Raw genomic sequence first — 22,447 nt, forward strand, 5'->3', positions numbered from 1 at the left:
TCGGAGGCTGAGGTGGGAGAATCACTTCAGCCCTGGAGAATGAGGCTGCGGTGAGCCATGACTGTGCCACTGCACTCCAGCCTGGGTGACAGAGCGAGACCCTGCGTCCCCCTCCCAAAAAAAAAAAGGAAGGAAAAGAAAAAAAAATGAAGTCACACTTTGCGAGCGTGGGAGAAGTATGGCAGACACTGCCACTTATTACCCTCCACTTCAGAAGGGCACATTTCAAAGGCTCCCGTGACACCTCTCCTGTTCCGATCATTGTTTCCAAGGAACAAAGCTCAGGCATGCAGCTGTGGATGCCAGATGTCCATGTTCCATGTTCTCCCCTAATTTCACTTCAGACTAGAACCTTATCACTAAAAACCTCACCATGCAGAATTATCTTACGGAGAAGTTTCCTTATGACACAATTTGTATGTCCCAATGGCTGCCTGGCTTTGTGTCCCAGCTCTTTGTTCTCACAGTGAATAGCTTTCCAAGAAAATAATTTCCTGGTCCCTGTTCACTCAGCACTCCCTCCGTGACCTGTCCCTGATGGGGTGTGGGTGTGTGTGTGTGTATGTGTGTGTGCACATGAGTGTGCAGTGTGATGAGGATGGGAATCAGGGAGCTGGAGCATTGCTTAACTGAGCAATGCATAATTAGCCTCCCTTCCCAGCCTCAGCAGGCAGCAACTCCCCTGCATCTTCTCCCCTTCCGCTTCCCCTCCTCCATCACCCTCATTATCTCAATGTTGCTTTCCAATATCCCCAAGCGACCAAGCTAAACAAAGCAAACATTAAGCAAAGGAGACAGAAAGAAAACAGGCTTTGGAATGTGGCACAGAGAAGCTCAAAAACTAGCCCTGTCACTTTCCACTTAGGAACTCCAGGCAAGCCTACCATGTCAAATTTGTCAAATGAAGATCACACAATACCCAGTTTTAAGAAATATCTATAGGGTTCCCCCTGTGAGCTGGATGCTGAGGTTACAACCTGAATGACATATAGACTGTCACTGAAAAACTCATAGTGTAGTAGGAGATATAGAAATGCAAACAAATTCCAATGCAGTGGTATTAAAGAGGTGGGAGGGATTCTCTTTATGGTTGAGAAGGAAGAAGAAGGCATTCTGGGGTGGATGTAAGACTTCAGTAAGACAATGTATCCACAGAACACTTGACATATGGTAAGTGCTCAAAGAATGTGAAGTTCTTTCTTCACAAAGAGCCCTAGGAACGCAGAAAATAAAATTTGTATGTTTTGGCCTGGCGCGGTGGCTCACACCTATAATCCCAGCACTTTGGGAGGCTGAGGCGGGCAGATCACCTGAGGTCAGGAGTTTGAGACCAGCCTGGTCAACATGGTGAAACCCTATCTTTATTAAACATACAAAAATTAGCCAGGCATGGTGGTGGGCGCATGTAATCCCAGCTACTTGGGAGGCTGAGGCAGGAGAATTGCTTGAACCTGGGAGGCGGAGGTTGCAGTGGCTAGGATTACGCCATTGCACTCCAGCCTGGGTGACAGAGTGAGGCTCTGTCTGGAAAAAAAAAAAAAAAAAATTAGCCAGGCATGGTGGTGCACGCCTGTCATCCCAGCTACTCCGGAGGTTGAGGCATGAGAGCTGCTTGAACCCAGGAGGCAGAGATTGCAGTGAGCCATGATCGCACCACTGCACTCCAGCCTGGGCAACACAGTGAGATCCTGTCTCAAAAAGAAAGGATATTAATTATAATAAATTTATTGTATAACAAACTAATGTTGATGTCTTAGGGTTAATATTGTATATTTCAACCGATAATTCTAACTTTGCCAAAGAACAATGGTCAGAAATCCTTGATTCTTCCTTTAATAGACACATATTTATTGACCCCCTTCTATGTGATACCAGGTAATAGAGACACAAAACTGAACTTACAACAAGTTTACAGATGACTCGGAAAGACAAAACAAGTTCTCAATAATACATGGCAGAACGGCATGTTGCATTTATCCACCCTCCCCACCCCACCCAGTCATTGCTTCAGAAGTTTTCTTGTTCTTGAAATAAAGCAGTGAGATAATGTTAACATGAGTCCCTTCTGATCAGACCTTTCCTGTACTTCTATGCTAATTTCTAGAACTAGACATTTAGAAATGACTTCCCCTTGGTGAAAACAAGAAATGATAAAGTTTTTCTGTAGAGACAAGTCAAATACTTAGTGTCCTCAGCGCAATATCTTGCTAACGCTACCATTTACCGAGTGGCTTAGCTGTACAGAGATAATCCAGAGAGTCAGTAATCTGTGGGAGGGTAAGGAACAAGGTGTCATTCAGCTTTGGGGGCAACTGAGTCTGTGGGGTAGGATGTGGAGATTCCTAAACCAGAGATCAATAAAGCACCACATTGAGGAGAGGACTCTTAGGTGTAGCTCGTATCTGCTTTCTCCTGCGTGCTCACCTTCCCAAGTCTCCCAATAACAGACCCCTCCAAGCCCCAGAAGCTAGGGACAGGTCCAGGTGTGGTACCATGAAGGTGAATCAGAGTCCTTTGGGGGAATTTCTCATCCTGCAGATGGGACTGCTATAGGTTTTTCTTAGGAATAGTAGAAAATAAAACCAACACAGAGAACATATAGAGAAAAACAGTCCTGATGACCAAAGCTGCGTGCTTTGGAATTTCCAGTTAGGTAAATATATATGTATAAACATAAACTGATGCATTTATTTATCGATTGATTCCTTAAGCTACTTTTAAAATTTTCTTGATTTTTAGAGATAGGAGTCTCACTATGTTGCCTAGGCTAGTCTCAAATTCCCCAGCTCAAGCGAACCTCCTGCCTCAGTCTCCTGAGTAGCCGGGACTACAGGCATGCCCCACTATGCCCAGCCCTTAAACTAGTTTGGATTAGGTTTCTATTACTTGCAGCCAAAAGGTCTGAATTAACGAAGGGCCTCACTCTGGCTCTTCCTTGGTATATATTACTATGGGGATGGGATGACCAAGGTCCCACAGAAATCTCATCTGATCCACTCTTCCTATCTATTTTTCCAGGCCTCATGAAAAATTGTCATTTTCCCTCCTCAATTTGTTCCCTAAAACTTTACTCAGCCAGGCATGGTGGCTCACGTCTGTAATCCCCTTGGGAACCTGAGGCAGGTGGATCACTTGAGGCCAGGAGTTGGAGAACAGCCTAGCCAATATGGTGAAACCCCGTCTCTATTAAAAATACAAAAATTAGCCAGGTGTGGTGGCAGGTGCCTGTGGTCCCAGCTACTTGGGAGGCTGAGGCAAGAGAATCGCTTGAATCCAGAAGGCAGAGGTTGCAGAGAGCCAAGATCACAATACTGCACTCCCACCTAGGTGACAAGAGTGAAATTCCATCTCAAAAAAGAGATGACTCAAAAAAGTTTATGATTCGTTCCCTGTACTGAAAAGGACATTTAATAATTTCTACAGAGTTTTTGGGATAACAGAAGAGTGGTGCTAATCTAACATTTCTTTGAAGAGGCGTGCTAGCATTCAGACTGAAAATTGACAAAGCACATTGCAATCAAAGGGGGCTCCTCCTGGAGATTCCTTATTTATAACTTCTGAAAAGTGGTCACATTGCGCTCTCTCTCTCTCTCTCCCTTTCCTCTGTAGTAAAAGCTAACAGAAAATCCTCAAATTCATGGAGAGAACCTTTTTCACTGATTATAGCTGATTGCTGCTTACGTGCTGCCCTGAAAAGCCCTCTTGCCTGTCAATCCCTTGTCTGTGCCTAATGTGCGGACAGTGTTAATTGAGATGGCTCAAAGGACTAAGAAACAATTGATCATCCCCATCTTTCTATTCCCTTTTATTTCATCTGCCTTCTCCTGCTTCCCTCTGAGAAAAAAGGCAGAGAGAGCAGACAAGAGTAAAGAATAAAACCCACAAGGAGGCAACTTTTATAGGAAAGTGTGGAAAATTTGTAAGACTTTTTGACTAGGGTTAAACCAGATCAGCACCTGTGTTGTGTGGGTTATGCAGCGGCTCACTCACAAATCAAGGCAAGGCTACCCGCAGGAGTGACGGCTTCCAAAATGTCACTTGGTCTAAACTATTCTGTAACTTGGCTAGACAACTTACACACACACACACACACACAGACACACACACACAAACCTAGAATCTTTGTAGGGTCCTGGGCTGCAACAGTTTTTAAAAGCACCCTCTAACACCACCCCAGCCAGGTGAGTCTAATGTGTAGCCAAGGCTGCAAAAAAAAACAAAAAACAAAAATCACTTGTTTATGCAGACATTTATATAAACTCTTTATCCAACCACTGCAATTGTTCAGCCAATTTTGGCTATAACCAAAATGGCTACCAACCAAAATGGCTACCTAGGCTACTCTGTTTCCCCTCTACCAGCAGATAACTGCAACGATCACTGTTCAAAGTTTACTGTGTGTCAAGCTGTACGGAGCACATTACATACATAATCTCTAATCTTTACAGCCACCCTGGACTGGAAAGTAGGACCATTCCTGCTTTTAGCACAAGAAACAGAAAAATGTCCAGGCACAGTGGCTCACGTCTGTAATCCCAGCACTTTGGGAGGCCAAGGTGGGCAGATCACCTGAGGTCAGGAGTTTGAGACCAGCCTGACCAACACGGTGAAACCCCATCTCTACTAAAAATACAAAAATTAGCTGGGCGTGGTGGCACATGCCCTATAATCCCAGCTACTCAGGAGGCTGAGGTAGGAGAATCACTTGAACCTAGGAGGCAGAGGTTGCAGTGAGCCAAGATCACACCATTGCACTCCAGCCTGGGCAATAAGAGCAAAACTCATCTCGAAAGAAAAAAAACAAAGAAAGAAAAGAAAGAAAAGAAAAGAAAGAAAGATGGAGCTGTTAAAGAATCTGTCCAAGATGAGGTACAGCAATTAAATGACACAGCAAGATGTGAATCCCAGCTAGCCTTAACTCCCAAGTTCAACCCCTCTCCACTATAAAGATGGTCCCTCACTTTGGTGTGTCTTTACTTCTGGCTTTACTTTTTTCCTGCTTTTGACAAAATCCAAAGTACTTTCAATTCATATCCTTCTAATATCCTGCTATGTGTACAAATACATGACTATTTAAATTAACTAGCAAAGGGTCGGTCATGGTGGCTCACATCTGTAATCCCAGCACTTTGAGAGGCCAAGGTGGAGGATCGCTTGAGCCCAGAAGTTCGAGACCAGCCTGGCCAACACAGTGTAACCCCCTTCTCTACAAAAAATTAAAAATTAGTTGGGTGTGGTAGTGTGTGGTCTGTAGTCCCAGCTGCTCATGAGACTAAGGCTGGAGGACAGCTTGAGCCCAGGAAGTCAAGGCTGCACTGCAGCCTGGGCAACAAGATGAGACCCTGTCTCTAATAAATAAATTTTTAAAAATTTTAAATAAATAAATAAAAATAAAAACTAGCAAAAACCAGAAAAATACTTATGAATTCAAAGTAAGCCTCTCTGGTCAGGCACAGGGGCTCTTGACTGTAGTCCCAGTACTTTAGGAGGCTGAGGCAGGAGGATAGCTTGAGCCCAGGAGTTCAAGACCAGCCTGGGCAACATAGGGAGACCCTGTCTCTACAGAATATTAAAAAAAAAAAAAATTATTCAGGTGTGGTGGCACATGACTACAGTTCCAGCTACTTGGAAGGCTGAGGCAGGAGGATCACTTGAGCCTGGGAGCCTGGCAGGTCAAGGTTTCATTGGGCCATGATCACACCACTGTCCTCCAGCCTGGAGGACAGAGGAAGACTCCGTCTCAAAAACAAAAACAAAACCAACGTAAGCCTCCTTTATTTTGCAAATAAAATGTAAGTGCTCGTTTAAAAGCAGAGACAAATGTTGAAAGCTGTTAGCAGACCAACTTCAAAATTCTAATGTCCATATGTAAAACGATCATACTTCACCGAACAAGCTGATTCTCCTTAGTTTGATGAATATACCATTGGTTTGGGCCATATAACCAGAGGTGAGCCTTCCAGTAATGCACACCCCAGAATACCGGTTACGTAATATTGATGCTTCTTTAAATTCCCTTTCCTGAAGATACTTACATTACTGGTAAATTTAGGAATTCCTCTTAGGAATTCTTGGAAAGCAAATTATAGTACAGCATTCTATTAAAAATTGCTAGGTATTGGCCAGGCGTGGTGGCTGATGCCTATAATCCCAGCACTTTGGGAGGCTGAGGCGGAGGGATCACCTGAGGTCAGGAGATTGAGACCAGCCTGGCCAACATGGGGAAACCTGTCTCTACTAATAATACAAAAATTAGCCTGGCATGGTGGTGCTTGCCTGTAGTCCCAGCTACTCAGGAGGCTAAGGCACGAGAATCGCTTAAAACCAGAAGGCAGAGGTTGCAGTGAGCCAATATTGTGCCATTGCACTCCAGCCTGGGCAACAGAGAGAGACTCCATCTCAAATTAAAAAAAAAAAAAATTGTTAAGTATGACAATTCATGTCCTAGCTTTTGATTACAAGAAGGTATAAGGCATTTATACATAGTGCCTAAAAATACAAGTTTTCACTTCTAACACAATGTATATATGTGACTGTGATTTGGTGCCTTTACAAACTGGAGGTGTTACAGCCTGACCGACATGGAGAAACCCTGTCTCTACTAAAAATGCAAAATTAGCCAGGCATGGTGGCACATGCCTGTAATTCCAGCTACTCGGAGGCTGAAGCAGGAGAATGGCTTGAACCTGGGAGGCAGAGGTTGCGGTGAGCCAAGATTGCACCACTGCACTCCAGCCTGGGCAACAAGAGCGAAACTCCATCTCAAAAATAAATAAATAAATAAATAAAAGAAGACTTAGCTGAATGGAAAGAGGAGTGATAGATGGCACAGTGTAGCAAAACCTTAATAGCTAAGAAATCTGTGTGATGGGTATATTGGAATTTGTATTTTATTCCCTCTAAAATTCAATATGTTTGCAATTTTTAAAAAACAAAACCAGTTAGTACATACTTATATGAAGACTGCAAAACACAGAGGGCTAGTCAAAGTTCTCTTAAGGTTTTGAAATAACATTCTGTGATTGATGTAATAGCACCCCTATTTCATTAAAGTAGGTTAGGATATAGATTTTCTTTTGTAAAATTAAGGTAAATCTAATTTCAATTATTAGAATTTTATTTTATTTTATTTATTTATTTTGAGATAGAGTCTCACTTTATTTATTTATTTATTCATTTATTTTGAGATGGAGTCTCACTCTGTCACCCAGGCTAGAGTGCAATGGCACGATCTTGGCTCACTGCAGCCTCTGCCTCCCAGGTTCAAGTGATTCTCCTGCCTCAGGCTCCCGAGCAGCTGGGATTACAGACACACGCCACCACGTCCAGCTAATTTTTGTATTTTTAGTAGAGACAGGGTTTCACCATGTTGGCCAGGCTTGTCTTGAACTCCTGACCTCATGATCCAGCGGCCGCTTCAGCCTCCCAAAGTGCTGGGATTACAGGCGTGAGGCACTGTAATTAGAATTACAGCCTGTTATTAGAATTTAAAAAATTAAGTTCTATGACTCCTTGGAATAAATTAGATAAACACGGGTCACAACTGCAGGTCTTAGAACCATTAGGTTAATCATATTATAGAGTATTCACTCACTCATTCATTCGCTCATTCATTCAATAAATGTGTGCTTAATGTCTCTCTTTTGCAAGATCCATAATAATATAATTATAACCCTCTATAAACTTTTTTTAGCATAAAGATAATATACATCCCTAAAACACCTTTGTATTTAAAATTCTAACATATCCCGTTGTGACATTAAAAAATAGGTTGGGTGCGGTGGCTCACACCTGTAATCCCAGCACTGTGGGAAGCCGAGGTGGGTGGATCACCTGAGGCCAGGAGTTTGAGACCAGCCTCGCCAACAGAGTGAAACCCCGTTCTACTAAAAATACAAAATTAGCCGGACACGGTGGTGTGTGCCTGTAATCCCAGCTACTTAGGAGGCTGAGGCAGGAGAATCACTTGAACCCTGGTGGTGGAGGTTGCAGTGAGCTGAGATCGTGCCACTGCACTCCAGCCTGGGCAACAAGGGTTAGACTTCGTCTCAAAAAGGGCTGGACTCAGTGGCTCATGCCTGTAATCCCAGCACTTCTGGAGGCCGAGGTAGGCAAAATGCTTGAATCCAGGAGTTCGAGAAAAGCCTGGGCAACAAGGTGAAACCCCGTCTCTACAAAAAGTACAAACATTAGCTGGGCGTAGTGGTGTGTGCCCATAGTCCCAGCTATTCAGGAGGCTGAGGCAGGAGAATCACCTGAGCCCAGCAGGTTGACGCTGCAGTGAGCCATGATTGTGCCTGGGTGATAAAGCAAGACCCTATCTCCAAATAAAAGTTTCATCTACTTGACCCTAAACAACTTGCCTTAATTTTGTATTTAATGAATTGGTCATAGGTATAGCCTTGTGGGAATAACAACATAGCACATAAACTTCTGAATTTTACCAAATGAATTAGAAGGTAGTTTATCAAATAAATGAATTAGAAGTCATTTATCAAAATGATTTAGCACGTGTTCTTATGCTTTCTCAATACATTTAAAACCTGATTGACGGGCCGGGCGCTGTGGCTCAAGCCTGTAATCCCAGCACTTTGGGAGGCCGAGACGGGCGGATCACGAGGTCAGGAGATCAAGACCATCCTGGCTAACACGGTGAAACCCCGTCTCTACTAAAAAATACAAAAAAACTAGCCAGGCGAGGTGGTGGGCGCCTGTAGTCCCAGCTACTCGGGAGGCTGAGGCAGGAGAATGCCGTAAACCCGGGAGGTGGAGCTTGCAGTGAGCTGAGATCCGGCCACTGTACTCCAGCCTGGGCGACAGAGCAAGACTCCGTCTCAAAAAAAAAAAAAAAAAAAACCTGATTGACTTACCAGATGTTCCTTTAACCCAATTTTTTCAGTAACATTTAAAACCTGATTGACTTACCAGATGTTCCTTTAACCACAATTTTTTCAGGAACAAATCTATCACAGAAAACACTGACCATGGTCGTGACATTCTTTGGTTTTCTATCACGTCTCTTACTCAGGTTTCACTTGTTTCTGAATTTCAAGTTCTAAGTTTTGAAAAAATATCTGCTAGTCAATACTTAAACTGGCCACTGGCAATGCTTATGTTCTTCATTAAGTTCCTCAATGTTAAAAAAATAACAGCAATATAAAACAAGTGATCCCAGGTGACTGAAGTTTTAACTCAGAGTCCAAATGCTGCATGAAGATCAGCTGATGGCTTCATTTATCGTGATGAGTGAAATAAAACATAGGAAAACAGTCGTGCTTTTAATTTAAGCATAATCTAAACTTCAACTTGATCCTTGCAATTTAGCATCATATCTTATGTAGAAATATGAAGACAAAGGTTGTAATAAAATTTGGATGATAAAAAAAAGTTGGATGACAAAGAAGATGTGGAAAGCAGAAAGAGGATTGGTATGCAAAACCCATTTAGGTTCGGCTGCTCATAGTTATAACCTCAGAGGGTGGAGAGATACATGGCCCATACTTCACATAGTCAGATGCTGAAAACAAGTATCTAGGCCAGTGCCATCCAACAGAGCTTTCTGTAATGATGGAAACACTCTGCATCTGCACCGTCTAATACAATAGCCACTGATACGCACATGCCCCGAAGCCCTTGGCATTGCATGCAGCTATGGGCTACCATATTGGACAACACAGGTCTGCGTTCATAGCGCAGCTCCTGGACAGAAGAACGAGAGATTTGGGGCAGAGTTAGATCAGTAAGTCCTAGAAATGCTGCACCCACTCTGTGGATGAGCTAATCTAACTAGTGCCTTTTCCATTGCAATGGTGAGCAGAAGCTTCCAGTATGCTTTAATACACTATTAGAAATGTGTGATCAACTTTTCTCAAGAGTCAACAGATGCTCAGATAAGAGTGAAATAAAGCTCAGAAACTCAAGTGACCTATTTTCAGTCTTTTAGTTCTTGTCCAGAGGCAGAATTCCCTTCCTGACGCTGACATTAATTACCCATTCAACACCACCACAAGCCCCAGAGCGAGGCCCTGGAATACACATATCTTCTTCCATCCATCTCCTGCTTGGCCTGCCTGAAGGTTTCCATCCATGGAGACCTGAACACTAACATGGTCTAGAACCTCCATACGGGCCAGTCAGCTCAACAGAACGAATTTACAGAGGCCAAGCTTGAGCATTTTGTAACTGTTTCTGACATAGGTCTAAAGCAGGTTGGACTGCCTGGCTTCTTGGATGACAAGGGTGGGTAAGTTACATTGGACAAATCAACTGTTACATTGTTTTCATGTTGACACATTTCCCACAGCAAATTTGTTTGATGTGTCCTTATTATTCTGTTCAAAAAATGGAGTCCAGAACGTCAGTTGGTGAATACAGCCTGGTCTGAATTAAAGGGAAGTCAAGCATGAAGGAGGAAGTGGACTGAACTCCCTGAATGCTGTTGAGAAATGTTTTCCCAGCTAAGACAGAGATTTTCCCATCTCTCTGGTAGGGAGGGGTGAGAGGAGGTGAGGAAGAGAGGCCCATGAGTGTGCTTGTGAATCAGTAAGACTTCAGTGACACAGAACTTGAGAAGAGTTGAATTTGCTGGGCACAGTGGCTCAGGCCTATAATCCCAGCATTTTGGGAGGCTGAGGCAACGAGATTGTTTGAGCCCAGGAGTTCAAGACCAGCCTGGGCAACATGGGGAAACCCCATCTTTACAAAAAAATTTAAAAGTCAGCCAGAGTCAGCTGGGCATGGTGACATGCACCTGTAGCTCCAGCTATTCAGGAGGTTGAGGCAGGAAGATCACTTGAGCCCAGGAGGTTGAGGCTGCAGTGAGGAGTAATCGCACCGCTGTACTCCAGCCTGGGTTGAGAGAGCAAAACCCTATCCGAAGAAAAGAGGGCTGGGCGTGGTGGCTCATGCCTACAATCCCAGCACTTTGGGAGGCCAAGGGAGGATGATTGCTTGAGGCTAGGGGTTCAAGACCATCCTTGTCAACATAGTATAACATTGTACAACCCTGTCTGTACAAAAAAAAAAAAAAGAATGGAAGAAAATAGTTGAATTTGTTAAGCCTGGACACAGGACGGTGTTACAGCAGACTCAGAACCAGTGACTAAAGTCTGACATTTCTATCTTCCCTCCTCCTTCACTTCCTAACGTTGAAACAAGCACTACAAAGACATGAAATCAGAACCTAAAACTGAGAAGAAAGAAAAACTGTCACAGGAGTATGATGAGTCTGCATTAGGCAAAGGACTCTCCTGACAGGTGGCCTCAAGGTGGAAGGAGGCTGGGGAGATGCTTTTGGAGGTGCTGATGGCCATTAGTAGGTGGTGGGCACTGGGAAGAGAAGGTGTACTTCACACCATGGATGAGGGGGATTATTCATGAAAGGTGATTTGCAGGTTTGCCTCTAAGGGAGGGCAAGAGAGAAAGAGGAAGAGTGGGTACCAGCAATGCCAGTCCTGGATGTTCTGAAAAGATTCAGAGGATTCAAGTTTGAGAAGTGCTACCAGCAGTATCCATTGGAAGGTCAAAAAGGTGAAGGTGAAGGGCAGCAGAGAGAGTGACTGTGGTTACCCCTCACTGTTGCCCCTCACCTTGGCCAGTGTTTACTGTCATTGTCTTGTAGATTTGCCAGCAGAAGGCTTTTAATTATTTCAGTTATTTTTAGAAATAATATGTATTATTTGCTGCTTCTCATTATATAAGAAACTCATGGAAAGCATGGAAGAGCCTCAAGAGGGGGGAGAGAAAGAATATAAGTAAATATATTACACACACAGACATATACACACACACATACACACATACATACATACACACAGACAGAGGAATAGCCAGAGATTTCATATTAAAGACCATAGGGAAGCAAAAGGGGACATGAAAATAAGCACAATTAAAAATGAAATTAGGCTGAGCATGGTAGCTCACACCTGTAATCCCAGCACTTTGGGAGGCCGAGGTGGGAGGAACACTTGACTTCAGGAGTTCAAGGCCAGCCTGGGCAACATAGTGAGACTCCCACCTTGGGGAAAAAAAAAAAAAAGTGAAAAAAAAAATTTTTTTTAATGAAATGGTATACCCTCTCATTATGGGTGGGAATTAGAGTGCTCAGATTCTTCAGAGATGGTTTGCTATTTTGCATTCTGTCTTTGGAACAGAATTCCATTAGTGGGGATAATGCAAATGCTTAAATGAGTTAAGCATTTTTAAGGTTCTTGACACACATTGACATGCTGTTTTCTGAATAAGGCATACTTATTTGTGTGGCCATCAGGCATGTATGAGTAAGCTGGGGTCTTTCATGGAAGGGAAATGGTACCTCTCTGTTGTTTCCTTTTTTTGAGATGGAGTCCTGCTGTGTCACCCAGTCTACAGTGCAGTGGTGTGATCTCAGCTCACTGAAACCTCTACCTCCCAGTTTCAAGCAATTCTCCTGCCTCAGCCTCCCCAGTAGCTGGGATTACAGGCACCCACCACCACACCTGACTAATCTTTTTGTATTTTTAGTACAGACGGGGTTTCACCATGCTTTGCCAGGCTGGTCTCGAACTCCTGACCTCAAGTGATCCACCCGCCTCGGCTTCCTGAAGTGCTAGGATTACAGGCTTGAGCCACCGCGCCTGACCCTCACTGTTGTTTTAATTTGCAGGTTATTTGTGAGGTTGTAAACCATTATTTTTCTTTTGTGAATTAGACTGTTTATTTCTACTCCCCTCCCCACCTCAGCTTCTATGATAAGACCTTGTTAATAGAAATCAAATTAAAAGAATATTGGATTACTTATTTTTGTTGAAAGTCCCACCCACCAAAAATTATCACCATTTAATTTGTCCACATTCTATTCACATTCCTTATTTTGGTCATGGTTTTTGTATGGCCTAGATATAAGTCATTTGTGAGATATCTGCCAATGGCAGATTCTTTACCAAAGAAGTACTTGCGGAGGACCAAGGACTGCCAACCTCTGAAGACAAAAAATTGTTGTTTGTATTTTGTTTCTCAGAATAAGTACAAGATTCCTTAATTTTCCTTTATGCAAAGATAAAGATTTTTATCTTTAAAAGTTGCTGGGCTATCAGTTAGGCATGGTGCTGCATGCCTGTAGTCCCAGCTGCTCAGGAGGCTAAGGTAAGAGAATTGCTTGAGGCCAGGAATTTGAGGCCACAGCAGCTGTAATTGCACCATTGCACTCCAGACTGGGTGACAAAGCAAGATCTTGTGTCTAAAAAGAAAAAAAAAAGAAAGAAAGGCTGCACACGGTGGCTCACGTCTATAATCCCAGCACTTTGGGAGTCTGAGATGGGCGGGTGATCACTTGAGGCCAGGAGTTCAAGACCAGCTTGGCCAACATGGTGAAACCCCGTCTCTACTGAAAACACACGAATTAGCCAGGCATGGTGATATGTGCCCTAAATACTTTGCTACTCGGGAAGCTGAGGCAGGGGAATCGCTTGAACATGGGAGGCGGAGGTTGCAGTGAGTCGAGATCATGCCATTGCACACCAGCCTGGGCAACAGAATAAGACTTCATTTAAAAAAAAAAAAAAAAGTGTAAAAAAAAGAGATGCTGGACTAAAATTTATAAGCCAGCATTCCCTGGTATTTAATTTTTCTATATCCAAATCAACGTTTTTCCTAGAATTTAAAAAAATATATATTTTTGGCTGGACGCAGTGGCTCACGCCTATAATCCCAGCACTTTGGGAGGCCGAGGCGGGTGGATCACGGAGGTCAGGAGTTTGAGACTAGCCTGGCCAACATAGTGAAACCCCGTCTCTACTAAAAATGCAAAAAAAAAAAAATTAGCTGGTTATGGTGGTGTGCACCTGTAGACCCCCCCTACTCAGGAGGCTGAGACAGGAGAATCACTTGAACCCAGGAAGCGGACGTTGCAGTGAGCGAGACCACACTACCACAGCCTGGGTGACAGAGCGAGACTCTGTCTCAAAAAAACAAAAAGCTTACTTGTCATTTTATGCAGCAAATAAAGCCCTTATCATATGACAAGTCAATCTTCATTGGGAGTTGTGTGGGCAGTGAGCTGTAACCTTCATTATACAATCTTTCTCTGACCTATCTATTATCAAACAGCAGTGATGGTACAGACAAATTGCTCTAATACTCTTATTAAAAAATGAAAGAGTAGGTATTTCTTATGGCTTTACAGTAAGAAGCCATTTTATCGGAAGAGCAGAATAAAAGTCTTTGTTTTGTTTCTACTCCAAGTCCAGGTTTGCATTTGTGATTGACAGCGTCGGTGCTTACTTAAACAATGGCTAATTTAAATGTTTCACAATCCTCAAGGGAAAAGAATGCCACCTGGGACAATGTTCAATGTCTTGAATTCACTATTAAGTAAGAGTCCGGTTCCGTTTATGTATGCAAACTTCCCTCCATGGAATCCTGTTCAAAGGGAAGGCAAACTGAGATCTACTGGACACCCGTGATGTGCCAGATACTTTCATACACTGCATATTATCTCAATTAACCCCAACAATAACCACCCATGGTTGGAATATTTGTGGAAAAGGTAAAAGTTCTATACTGAGAAAGCCACTGCACTGGGAAGGGCAGAGGGCTCCATTGCTGACTGGCTCTTTCATTCTGTTACGCAGGACAAGACGAGCATGAGGTCAACCTTATGGCAATGGCTTCTGTACTCAGCTGGCTTCCAAGTTACCTTCTGGCTGACTCAGTGTCTCTGAGACCATCCTGAGTGCCAGGGACATTTGTACCTATCTCGGGTGCTGGAAACCAGTTGATTCTGCTTCTTACACTACCTAAATACTTTGCTCTTTATTGGAGGAAGAGAATGATTCAGAAGGAGCCAAACAAGCAATGCCTTGAATGCCTCTCTCCAATTTTCCTTCAAAAAAATCTCGGCCAGGCATGGTGGCTCATGCCTATAATGCCAGCACTTTGGAAGACTGCGGCAGGCGAATCACTTAAGGTCAAAAGTTCGAAACCAGCCTGGCCGACATGGCGAAACTCCATCTCTACCAAAACACAGATTCTGCTCTATTGCCCAGGCTGGAGTGCAGTGTTGTGATCTTGGCTCACTGCAATCTACGCCTCCTGGGTTCAAGCAATTCTCCTGCCTCAGCCTCCTGGGTAGCTGGGATCAAAGGCATGCGCCACCACATCCAGCAAATTTTTGTATTTTTAGTAGAGACACGGTTTCACCAGCTTGGTCAGGCTGGTCTCGAACTCCTAACCTCAGGTGATCCGTCAGCCTCGGCCTCCCAAAGTGCTGGGATTACAGGCATAAGCCACCACACCTGGCCTTAAGCACTGCCATAAACTCCACTTTAAAACACATGATAATTGACTCCCAGGAAACTTTTCAGTAATTCTGACTTGAAATTCACCTAACTTTCTTACAATGATTAAATATTTCCTTACGTATACACACACTAAAACCTGATCTTAAAAAAAAAAAAAAAGAAATTCAAAAATTGCTAAACAAAAGTTTTTGAATATATTAATACCATGTGTGTCTGAAAATAACAATTATTCATAAGGAAAAATTTTAAATTCCAGAGCTAGGGCTGAGTGCAGTGGCTCACACCTGTAATCTCAACACTTTGGGAGGCTGAGGTGGGAGTTCAAGACCAGCCTGGCCAAGACGGTGAAACCTCGTCTCTACTAAAAATACAAAAACTAGCCGGGCATGGCGGTGTGCACCTGTAATCCCAGCTACTTGGGAGGCTGAGGCAAGGAACTACTTGAACCTGGGAGGCGGAGGTTGCAGTGAGCCGAGATTGAGCCACTGCACTCCAGCCTGGGTGACAGAGTGAGACTCCATCTCAAAAAAAAAAAAAAAAGTCCAGAGGAAGTCTTATTTTTAAAACAAAACAAATTTGAAGGGAAAAAGAGACAAAATGACCTAAGAAAAAAAAGTCAGGTGGCTGACCAGCTCTCCAACAGAAAATAGAAAAGTCTGCAAATTAGCCAGGCGTGGTGGCGCATGTCTGTAATCCCAGCTGTTTGGGAGGCTGAGGCAGGAGAATAGCTTGAACCCAGGAGGCGGAGGTTGCAGCAAGTCGAGATCGCCCCATTGCACCCTGGGCAACAAGAGCGAAATCCCATCTCATAAAGAAAAGAAAAATCTGCAGTATATAAAAGCTGAGCCTCAATGCCGGGCGCGGTGGCTCAAGCCTGTAATCCCAGCACTTTGGGAGGCCGAGACGGGCGGATCACGAGGTCAGGAGATCGAGACCATCCTGGCTAACATGGTGAAACCCCGTCTCTACTAAAAAAAAAAAATACAAAAAGCTAGCTGGGCGAGGTGGCGGGTGCCTGTAGTCCCAGCTACTCGGGAGGCTGAGGCAGGAGAATGGCGTAAACCCGGAAGACGGAGCGTGCAGTGAGCTGAGATCCGGCCACTGCACTCCAGCCCGGGCGACAGAGCGAGACTCCGTCTCAAAAAAAAAAAAAAAAAAAAAAAAAAAAAAAAAAAAGAAATGAAAAAGCTGAGCCTCAGGAATCGGAGGTGGTGGAGCCTCAACAGTGTTCTAGCATTGGCTTTGCCAGGACGGGACTGCCCTCTGGTGTAACTAACAATTTTCATGTTTTGTTCAGCCTCATTGTAAAGTCATAAAACTTTTCTCATGCTTAGTTTCCTCATGTACAAAACAGCAGCAGTCACCTTCTAGGGTAATTATTGCAGCTAAATAAACAGCCAACCTAGAGCACTTAGCAAATACACTCCCAGAAACAGACTTCTTTCCTTCCACCCTTTCAGGTCATAATATTTCCATCCCACCTTAAGAGATCACTTCACTTCAAAGAGCTGGCACAGATAGGGAATGATTTTCAGCTCATATAGTCATGCTTTTAATTCCTGAATATTCTCTGCATTGTGGTCTGTTCTTACAAAGGAATACTACGCAACAACCACATAAATTATAACCACATGAAACTATAGATGAGCATCACTGATAAAGGTTGAGTGAGAGGCCAGATACAAAAGAGTACATACTGTCTGATTCCATCTTAATGAAGTAAGAATAGCCAAAGGTAATCCATGGTGATACAAGTCAGAATGGTGGTTACCTTGGGATGAGGGGATAATGGGAGGAGAGGTACGAGGATACTGAGATGATGAAAATATTCTGTGCCTTAATCTGGGTGGTGGTTCCACAGGTACATATATATGTAAAAATTCATCAAGCTGTATACTTAACAGTTGTGCAGTTTACTGCCTTTATGTCATACACTTCAATGAATATTTAAAATAACATGTTTTCGGCCAGGCGTAGTGGCCCACGCCTGTAATCCCAGCACTTTGGTAGGCCAAGGTGGGCGGATCACCTGAGGTCAGGAGTTTGAGACCAGCCTGGCCAACATGGTGAAGCTCCGTCTCTACTAAAAATGCAAAAATTAGCTAGGCGTGGTGGCACGTGCCTGTCGTCCCAGCTACTTGGGAGGCTGACGCAGGAGAATTCCTTGAACCTGGGAAGCTGAGGTTGTAGTGAGCCGAGATCGTGCCACTGCACTCCAGCCTGGGCAACAGAGTGAGCCTCCATCTCAAAATAAATAAATAAATAAATAAATAATATTTTTCCAAAGTGATTATTTAATATTTTCTCTGAATGATAAATTAATTGGTGCTTCATAATTGTAGACATCACTTGTGTAGGATATTTTCCAAATATTATTTTCCAAATAAATACATTTAAGCAAACATACTATTACTTTCTTAGGTAAAAATATTTCTAAAATGATTTGTACTCCTCACTATCATTTCAAACAGAGGCTACAAAGCACATTCTTCTTGGTGAACCAAGGTTATCCATAGAAATTTACATGGTTGGTAACTTGCAGTGGCTCACACCTATAATCCCGACAGTTTCGGTGGCCTAGGTGGAAGAATTACTTGAGCCCAGGAATTTGAGACCAGTCTGGGCAACATAGTGAGACCCTGTCTCTATAAAATTTTTAAAAAGTAAAGAAACTGGCCAGGTGCAGTGGCTCACACCTATAATCCCAGCACTTTGGGAGGCTGAGGGGGGGGTGGATCACTTGAGGTCAGGAGTTCAAGACCAGGTTGACCAACATGGTAAAACCCTGTCTCTACTAAAATACAAAATCAGCCAGGCATGATGGCACACAGGAGGCTATTTGGGAGGCTGAGGAAGGAGAATTGCTTGAACCTGGGAGGCAGAGGCTGCAATTAGCCAAGATTGCACCATTGAACTCCAGCCTGGGCAACAAGAGTAAAACTCCATCTCAAAAAAAAAAAAGTAAAGAAACTTACATGGTAGAGCTGAGATGGGGCAATAGATTTGGGGTCCATTGCTTCTGGATTGGATGGCAGCAGTTTTACCCCTTTGTTATATGCCCTATTTCTCACTGCTGTGTGCCTGCCTCTAATCATCCCTGTCCTTCTCATTTGTTTCCTTTAATTTATTCATGTATCTGGTACATAATTTTGAAAGCGTGGTATATGCTAAGCACTGGAGATACAGTAGCAAGTTAGACACTCACAATCCATGACCTAAGGGAACTTAATATTTTAGCAAAAGAGGCAGGCATAAACAAATACAACGTGTGTTTTGAGGGCAAAATTAGAGGACCTCCTTTAGGGGACCTGGGAAGGTCACCTTGAAGAGGTGACATCCAAGAACTGAGAGGTAAGACCCTATCCCAGAGTGAGCCATTAGTAAGTACTGACTGAATGAATGAGTCCATGTGTGCATGCTTGCTTAATGGTCATTAGCCAAGTAGAAAGAAGAAAAGAAAGAGTCATGATATATCATGCACTGAGAAACCAGAAATGTTATTGAAAGATGTCTAAACTAACAGTCAATAGGGGGATGGGCGCGATAGCTCACTCCTGTAATCGCAACACTTTGGGAGGCTGAGACGGGTGGATCTATCTGAGGTCAGGGGTTTGGAATCAGACTGGCCAACATGGTGAAATCCTGTCTCTACTAAAAAATACAAAGAGTCAACAGTCACTGAGTGAGGTCCTGATAGAATTGATGGCATTAATTTTGGCTGCTGTATGGCCGGGCACGGTGGCTCAAGCCTGTAATCCCAGCACTTTGGGAGGCCGAGACGGGTGGATCACGAGGTCAGGAGATCGAGACCATGCTGGCTAACACGGTGAAACCCCGTCTCTACTAAAAAATACAAAAACTAGCCGGGCGAGGTGGCGGGCGCCTGTAGTCCCAGCTACTCGGGAGGCTGAGGCAGGAGAATGGCGTAAACCCGGGAGACGGAGCTTGCAGTGAGCTGAGATCCGGCCACTGCACTCCAGCCTGGGCAACAGAGCGAGACTCCGTCTCAAAAAAAAAAAAAAAAAATTTTGGCTGCTGTGGGGACTGTTTTATTGCCTTACTTAAGATCTTGACCTGCTAGATAACTGAAGGATTTTTCATTATCACTGGGCTAATCAATACACATTCAGTTTTTATTTCATCCCGCAAAAAGCAAAACCAGCCACATACGGCCCAAGTCTCTATGAAGGTTCCTCCAGGTTGCCCACGTAGTTCTGACTCTGAGCTCCTACGCATGTGACTTTTCTGGCACAGCCACCAGAATCACCTTGAAAGGTTGTCACCTACCCATTTCTTAACAAAGCCAACCAGCTCTGTTCAGAAAAGACAGGTCTGCCTCTTGGGCATTATGGCCTGTTGCGAAATGCGTTTTCATTTGGGACCTATTATTGTCTCCAGAAATTTCAGCCTCATGACATTTTACAAATCAAGAAGAACTTGTAGTCTAAAGGACAGAAGCAGCAGATAACAAACAAGAACTCCTGTAAAGACGTTACTCAATTATATGCCTAATACAGCCAACCTGATATAGAAGCATTATTATCATATCACATTTAATAGCAGCAGAGTTTAAAATGCCAAAAACATGGGCCAAGTTATTCAGGACTGAATGTGATGCATGACTAGATCTGTCAATAAACTATCATGAAACCATAAGAACCCCTAACAGAAGGAGCCAGCGTAGCCTTTGTTGATCTTACTTTCTTACAATTCCTCATGGAAATACTAAATCGGGCCAGGCGCAGTGGCTCATGCCTGTAATCTCAGTGCTTTAGGAGGCCGAGGTGGGCAGATCACTTGAGGTCAGGAGTTTGAGACCAGCCTAGCCAAATGGTGAAACCTCACCTCTACTAACAATACAAAAATTAGCCAGGTGTGGTGGCAGGTGCCTACAGCTCCAGTTACACGGGAGGTTGAGGCAGAAGAATCGCCTGAACCTGGGAGGCAGAGGCTGCAGTAAGCCGAGATCGCGCCACTGCACTCCAGCCTGGGTGACAGAGTAAGACTCTGTCTCAAACAAAAAGAAAGAAAAGAAAAAAGAATAACTAAACAAAAAGATTGTACCAAATATGGATTTTCCTGATGAAATAAAGGGAAACAAGGAATAACAAGTGTCTAGAAATGGTTTGGTTTTAGATTTTTTCCCCAGAGTCTTTCTGTTTCTTTGATAAAATTTCAGACTCAATATAGGCTCAATCTTGAAAGTACGGTATTGCCAGGCATGATGGCTCCCGCCTATAATCCCAACACTTTGGGAGGCCAAGACAGGTGGATCACCTGAGGTCAGGAGTTCAAGACCAGTCTGGCCAACATGGTGAAACCCCTTCTCTACTAAAAATACAAAAAAGTAGCCGGGCATGGTGGTGGGCGCCTGTAATCCCAGCTACTTGGGAGGCTGAAGCAGGAGAATCTCTTGAACCTGGGAGGTGGAGGTTGCAGTGAGCCAAGATTGCGCCACTGCACTCCAGCCTGGGGGACAGAACAAAACTCCATCTCAAAAAAAAAAAAAAAAAAAAAAAAAGGGCTAGGTGCGGGGACTCATGCCTGTAATCCCAACACTTTGGGAGGCCGAGGTGGGTGGATCACGTGAGGTCAGGAGTTCAAGACCACCTTGGCCAAAATGGGGAAACCCTGTCTCTACAAAAATACAAAAATCAGCTGGAGATGATGGTGGGTGCCAGTAATCCCAGCTACTCGGGAGGATGAGGCGGGAGAATCACTTGAACCCTGCAGGCGGAGATTGCAGTGAGCTGAGATCGTGCCACTGCACTCCAGCCTGGGCAACAGAGTCAGATTCCATCTCATAAAAAAGAAAAAGAAAAGAAAAGAAAGAAAAGAAAAGTAATGAAAAGAAAGAAAAGAAAAGAAAGTGTGGTATTCATGCATGTATTCTTTCACTGGTTAGGGTTTCTATTTTGGATTCACATGGTATGGCTCTCTTTCCATACTTGATAGGCTCAAGCAATCTAAGTGCACCTATGTAACAGGCAATTAGATCCAGTAAGTATCGAAATCTTAAAAGAGACATAAGAAAACATTAATCCACTTGTCAAAAGTTACATAAACTTGCAGTGGTCAGAGTAGTGAAAGGACTTTCTGCTAAACTCAATTTTCCGATATGCATATATAAAGACATTAAACCTGCCATGCCTCCAGGGAACTCAAGGTCTTTAACCTCTACAGTTGTTAGATTTCTTCCTATTTGCCTGAATATACAAAGCCACAGGGAAGTTTGTCCTATGGAGGAAATATCTTCCAATTTTGAAACAATCATTTCTTCCAGCCGTTTTTAATGACTGGCTACTTCTCAGAAGAAAAAACCCTTAGCTTCTTACTGCAAGCGTCATTGGGCAAAATATACCCAAATCAGGTTCTTTCATAATTGGTGAGCTCTTCAACTTCGCACTGTCCTCGTGCAGGCCAAAGACCCCACACCCTTGTTAGATTGCCTGTATTATACTGCGACACCTTTCCCCAAGAACTGGCAATTACACAAATCTGTTGGAACTATTTTTTTTCCTAGATTTTCCTATGAACTGTTTGAGTTTTAACTATTAATAACACAGTTACTGGTATCTGTGTGTGGCATATCATTATTACAATTGATCATACATAAACATTTGATTAAGGCTGTAGCTTTATTATATTTTCTACCCACTCAAAAAAGCTAGATTATAAAGACTTAGTATTCCCAAGAAGTATTTATTCATTAGTTTCTCCTAAACCATGACCAGTACAGAAAAAGTCAGTCTCAAACTGGTCTGTTTTAAAAACACAGATTTGTGGATAAGAGGCCATTTTAAACTGACCTTTTTTTTTTCTTTTCTTTTTTGGAGATGGAGTTTTGCTCTTGTCACCCAGGCTGGAGTGCAGTGGCACGATCTTGGCTCACTGCAACCTCTGCCTCCTGGGTTCAAGTGATTCTCCTGCCTCAGCCTCCTGAGTAGCTGGGAGTACAGGCGCACACTACCACGCCTGGCTAATTTTTGTATTTTTGGTGGAGACGGGGTTTCACCTTGTTGGCCAGGCTGGTCTCGAACCCCTGACCTCAAGTGATCCGCCCACCTCAGCCTCCCAAAGTGCTGAGGTTACAGGCGTGAGCCGTACCCGGCCTAACCTGACCTTTAATTTGCTGTTACCTTGTCTAAATTTAACAGAATTGGGGGTGG

At 43.6% G+C, this 22,447-nt stretch overlaps 1 protein-coding gene across 9 annotated transcripts in view; it reads right to left on the reverse strand.

Moving 5' to 3' along the window:
• The window catches only part of RBM47 (RNA binding motif protein 47), a 212,201-nt gene that overhangs the window by 70,437 nt on the left and 119,317 nt on the right, over positions 1–22,447 (reverse strand). The gene's annotated exons all lie outside the window — the stretch shown is intronic.

Source organism: Trachypithecus francoisi, unplaced genomic scaffold, assembly GCF_009764315.1.
Source record: "Trachypithecus francoisi isolate TF-2019V2 unplaced genomic scaffold, Tfra_2.0 Lachesis_group1, whole genome shotgun sequence".
Taxonomy (NCBI): Eukaryota; Metazoa; Chordata; class Mammalia; order Primates; family Cercopithecidae; genus Trachypithecus; species Trachypithecus francoisi.